The 5,586-nt window shown below is 40.7% G+C and overlaps 2 protein-coding genes across 2 annotated transcripts in view; both read left to right on the top strand.

Annotated features, from left to right (window-relative positions):
* LOC108755060 (inositol-pentakisphosphate 2-kinase) overlaps positions 1-5,586 on the top strand; it is a 119,301-nt gene that overhangs the window by 55,667 nt on the left and 58,048 nt on the right. The window lies entirely within an intron of this gene.
* The window catches only part of LOC108755061 (protein BTG2-like), a 3,274-nt gene continuing 2,238 nt past the window's right edge, over positions 4,551-5,586 (top strand). Inside the window, exon 1 of the mRNA XM_018497805.1 lies at positions 4,551-4,581. The gene's annotated coding sequence lies outside the window, so the exon portion shown is untranslated. The remainder of the gene's footprint in view (positions 4,582-5,586) is intronic.

Genomic DNA, 5,586 nt, shown 5'->3' with positions numbered 1-5,586 from the left:
ATCACTGACGTTTCTCCTACACGTGTGTTGCTGCACATGTTTCGTAGCCGACATTTTCTTAGGACCACTAAAGCTGGCGAGGGCTGACGTCTTCTAATTCTACGTTTCTCCGAGGGAAGCTTAACGGGAGGGAGGGGGGGGGGGGGGAGGCTTAGCTTTCGGGGAAGAAAGTTCGAAATTAGACGCCCAGGCCGGGGCGATTGTATCGCGCAGTACGTGATATGCCGTTTTTACGAGAGCAACTCTCCAGGCACGAAGAAGGAGTTGTTCATCTCGAGCACGGTCACAATTTCGTGTGAATCCTTTTTCGCGTCGATGCAATTACCTTCGTCTTCTTCGTTTCGTGCTGCACATACCTGTCGCTGCGTGCGTCACGAACGTCTCTTATGTCATCGCTTCTATAAGTCTTTTAATCCTCTGTGCGAATACATACACAAAAATAGCATTTTATTGGTAAGAAAAGCGATTACTCAATTTACTTTCTTTTAAGTGACAGGGGTAACAGTTATCTTTACATAAGAATATTTCTCTCTTCATAATTTCTCTCTGAAAATATTTATACTTGTTAAAAATTTCAGGAAAATTCATCACTATACGTACTCGAAACGAGAATTTATTTTTTTCTTTTGTAAGAATACTAGAAAATGGATAAGAAACGACTTAATATAATGTACAAATCGAATTTATTCGAATAATCTTCATTGAAATATTAAACTTAGTCGAGTGTTAAACTCTTACGATCGATTCGCGGATGTACGAACTTTTGAAATATTTCAAACAAGTACAATTATCACTTGCTACTAGAGTATATATTTTTCTATGTGCAGTCTGAAAGCCACGTTGATGTAATAATACCTGGGTACGACGGTAACGGATACGAAATGGAAATAAATCAAGCCTATATGAAATAACGATTCGATGAAACACAAATCTTATCTTTATTCTTGTACGAGTATAATTGGCACGTCCTTATATCGAATTACTTCTTTCTCGTACGGTATTCTTTCGCCCTTCAACGGAAAGTCACGTCTTACGGACGTGTGCGATTAACGCGCGGCATCTCTGATTTCTTAAGAGTTTCTCACGTCCTGGCGAGAGGTGTCCTGTGGAGTGAATCGCTGTACCTTAAACAGGGGTTGCTGGCGTCGCGGCTGGCGAGTGCATGGCGAATGGGTTCCGCAGGGATCACGGCTGACTGAGGATTTTCAAGCGGAACTCCTCGCGGGCAGAATGCAGAACGCGCGAGGTCCCCGAACCGGCCCTATTGATTTTAGAGAACCTTCTGGTGTGTGAGAGAGAGAGAGAGAGAGAGAGAGAGAGAGAGAGAGAGAGAGAGAGAGCGTCGGTAATTCCGAGCTTCCCTCCGTTCCCCTCGTCAAGTTTTCGAGAAGGGTCACCCCGTAATTTGAATATACGGCACCCTTCTGCGCGTTCACAGCCCCTCCCGGCCAATTGCACGTTCGGCATATTTCGTTCACCGTGCATAGCGCGTTCGTTCTCCCCGCGCTTCGAATACGTGGACGAGATATTTCATTTCGTGGGGTATCATTATCGCGGGGTTTTTTTGACCAAATCATTTTTCCGGCAAGCGGAAAGCGGAAGGCGTTAAAATTCGAGAATTTATCTTATCGAGAGAGAAACAGCACATTCTACTCTCATCTTATTTCTCATTGAACTCGACTGTTTGCTTACACTGCGTTTGGTTACGTTATACATTCGTATAGGCTTCTATACTGTCGATATATCGGCGCGCTGCTGCAATAATCTCAAATAACCTCACAAGTAACAAGCCGTAACCGTAAAAGTTTCGACGAAGGCGCAAATTGTTGATTCACGGACTCCACGTTTCTACGTTTTTATGCGTTGCAACGCATAAAAACGCAATTACTCGCGAGCCTTACTCCGCGGAAACGGAAGCGGTCGATCGCGTCAGAGGTATATCGGGACGCGAGCGCGAAACCGCTCGCTCTGTACGCTCGTGTAGACTAGTGTAGACTAGTGTAGACTAGTGTAGACTAGTGTAGACTAGTGTAGACGTCGATTGCAAAATTAACCAATTCCGCGACCGGCGACGCTTTAGCCGCCTTTGATCGTCGAACGTAATATTTTCGCTGTACCGCGCGTCAGCGACTTCCTTTGTGCGCGGAAACGGAGTTTCTCGATAGTTGGGCGGTTTAACACGCTTAGAACTTAATTCGTCCAACTTCCGGCGACCTCGCCGTGACTAGAGACTCTACAACTGAATCTGGCCACGAGCGAGTTTGTCAAAATTCTACGAGAGAGAAAGATGTATTAATATACTTTCTCTTTGGTATATGTATATTATTTTATTCCAACTTATCCAGAAAAATATATACTCTACGCAAATAATAATTACTTGTTGTCAAGTAAGTATTTCAAAAGTTTCAAATTTAGTCAAGAAAAAAAAAACTGTATATATACTTTGAATCGTAGGAAGTTTAATATTATACTTCAGTCGACATTATTAAATTGAAATAAATTCGATTTGCTCATTACATAAAGTCGCTTCTTCGATCAATTATATGTATATCGTTCAAAAGAAAATTAATTCTTGTTTTGACTTATATATATATACTAATGAGCTCTTCTAAAATTTTTAATAAGCGTGATTGTTATCGAGAAAATATTCTTTGGTAACTTAAAAGAAAGAAAGGTAAATTCAGCGATTAATTTACTTTTCTTATCAATAGAATATCTTTCTATGTGTATTACTTTGTTTTCGTCTCACTTTATAATCTTAATTAAAATTATTAAATGAGACAATAAAAGTGAAATAGTATACTTATATACAGGAAAGAAATATATATACTTTTCTCTTACTTTATAGGGACTTTGATAAAATCACTCGTAGTCAGACTGTTATAGGATCTCTAATCGTGACTAGAGATTTGCCCTGTAACGGCAAATCGAATTTGTTTTTAATTTAACAGTCTTGATATAAAAGTATTAAACTTACTGTTGGAATTCAGAATATATTTGGAATAAATTTGAAACTTTCTATGAAATTACAACAGAATTTGGCTCACCACGCGAGATGACAATTTTTGATTGCTTCGTCATTTTTGTCAGACCCTTAAGTAAGCTGAAATGAGTAGCAGCCGGAGTAGATAGGAAAATGTAAGATAGTAAGACGTGAGCGGTAAGCGAATTAGCCGATAACAATAGAAAACGGTAAGGCAATAACCTTACATTCTCTACTGCGATTGGCTGATTCTTTTACCGCCTTACATTCTCCTCTATGTGCCATGGGCTTAAGATAGTATATAGGTTGGAATAAGATAACATTCGATAACCCTTCCTTCTCAGTTTTCTTTTGACAACTATTTCGACTACTCGTCGTGGCCAGACTTTGTCATAGAATCTTCAGTCACGACGAAGCACGAAAGTAATTACTTGTCTATTCTAACGGGACGATTCTCGTCGCGAAACGATTTTTGCCGCGCCGCGCCGCGCCGCGCCGGCGTGAATTCTCGACGCAAGAAAATTCGCGTGCGGTTCGTACATTTTCGCGGGGCCGGCCCGCGATAATCTGGGCTTATCGATCGGCGCTCAGTTGCCAACTTGGCAGTGGCGAACTCCCGGAATTACGAGTGAAATGCTCTACATAGCGACGCGGTTGGCAAATCAGATCCGCTTTCATACCTTTGCTAAGGGAGGATACATTGAATTCCAACTCACCTTCCGGTGGGCCAGACTTTCGCAATTCGACGACGCGAATGTCCACGTCCAAACGCGGTTTAGTTTAACGCAGCGGGTTTAATCGCATCCTTCCAGCATGTTGTTCCAGATCTCTGATTCGAGGGATAATGATTGTTTAAAAAAGGAAAAAAAAAAATAATATATCCACCGTGTGTACTGTACACATTGTACAGTAAGTGTACAATAAGGCTCGAAATGAGTGAACGAAATAATGTCCACGTCGGCCCCTTCCCTTTCGTTTCGTTGATCGAAGCGTTTCGAAAGGGTACAAAACTTGCACGTCAAAGGGTTTAAGGGAAAGGGGCTGGACTTTTTTTTTCCCCATGCCGAACACGTTGTTCGAGTTTCGGGTTAAATCCCGGACAGAGTGGTTTTCATGCCACTACCCCGACGGTCGTCAGGCTCGTCGTGTGTATAGTTAGTTATATGGTATTGTAACCTACGCGCTTTCTAGCAGTCGGCGTTAGTTCCCTCCTCGCTCGCTCGCTCGCTCGTTCCCTCGTTCAGATTTGTACTTAAAAACTTGTGGGGTCAGTGGTGCTCACAGCTAGACTTGCTAGATTGACGCAATCAATTAGGAACGTGGTAGTAGAATGGAACCGGTAATCTGGTGTAACTTTGACTCCGTGCGGTCGTACTGTAGAATTGTTGAAGCAAATTACATGCTACTGCCTTGGCTTTGCGCTAGGAATTTCACATGGGATTTAGAGACTGCACGACATCGAACGATTTCACGAGTATATCGGTTCTTTGAATTAGTTACGCTTGCAAATTTGAATTTTATTGGAAGGAACATTTTATCCATCAGAGAGAGAGAGAGAGAGAGAGAGAGAGAGAGAGAGAGAGAGAGAGAGAGAGAGACAGAGAGATAGTAATGAATTCGCAAACTTGTAGTATATAATTCACAGCTTAAGACTATATTGTATTCAATAGCGTCGATCGATATAATACTCATCGAGTACTTTGATTCAAAGAAATTATAGCATTGGGCTATCTATAATACGGCGAACTTAGAAAGACACGCGATATATTTCCGAGATATCTTTTGCAGCTTTTCTCGCAATTAAATGATGCATTTTGTAGAAAAGGAAAATGGTAGGGGTGAATTATTAAAAATTATCAGAAATGCTGGTCTGCCTTTGTTTGCGCGAGCAAAGTTTAATAAAGTTAATAAAGTTTAATACAGATTGTTTTGCATACGGTGCGATACAAATTGAATTTTGTGTGTGTGTGTGTGTGTGTGTGTGTGTGTGTGTGTGTGTGTGTGTGTGTCTCTAAATGGTTATCGTTCGGTTCTCATACACAGAAAAATACATACAGCACGCAAGCAACAATTACTTGTATTCAAAAGTTCCCAAGTATATTTGCAAATTTATATCATAAGTTTATTACAAGCATCAAACTTATTAAAAATACATTCTGAATCCTCGCTAATTTATAACAATTATTACAAGATTAGTAAATTCAAGCAAATTCAATTTATTATCAAAAGGTTGTTTCATCGAAACTAAGTTTACGATATTCTACAAAAGAAAATAAATTCTTGTTTTGAATACATATAATTTTTTTAAAGCTTGAAGTAGATACATTTTGAGATAATTATCGAGAAAATATTTTTCGTTCGGGATAAATTGTTGCTACAGGAAAAAAAAAAATGAAATCGAGTAATCACGTTTGTCAGTAATAGAATATTTGTATGCGTTTAACGAAGCGAAATACGCGTTTCGTATCGCGACGTCGGCGTTAAGTAGTTAAGGTTCGAGGTTCGGTGGCGCGATTTGAGAACCGCTGTGATCGCGCAAGCAGACAGGCAGACAAGCAGGCAGGGTCCGCGTTGGTCCGCTTATTCGGGACTCGGGACGCGGG

Source organism: Trachymyrmex septentrionalis, unplaced genomic scaffold, assembly GCF_001594115.1.
Source record: "Trachymyrmex septentrionalis isolate Tsep2-gDNA-1 unplaced genomic scaffold, Tsep1.0 scaffold83, whole genome shotgun sequence".
Taxonomy (NCBI): domain Eukaryota; kingdom Metazoa; phylum Arthropoda; class Insecta; order Hymenoptera; family Formicidae; genus Trachymyrmex; species Trachymyrmex septentrionalis.
This window is presented reverse-complemented; position numbering and strand designations above follow the sequence as displayed.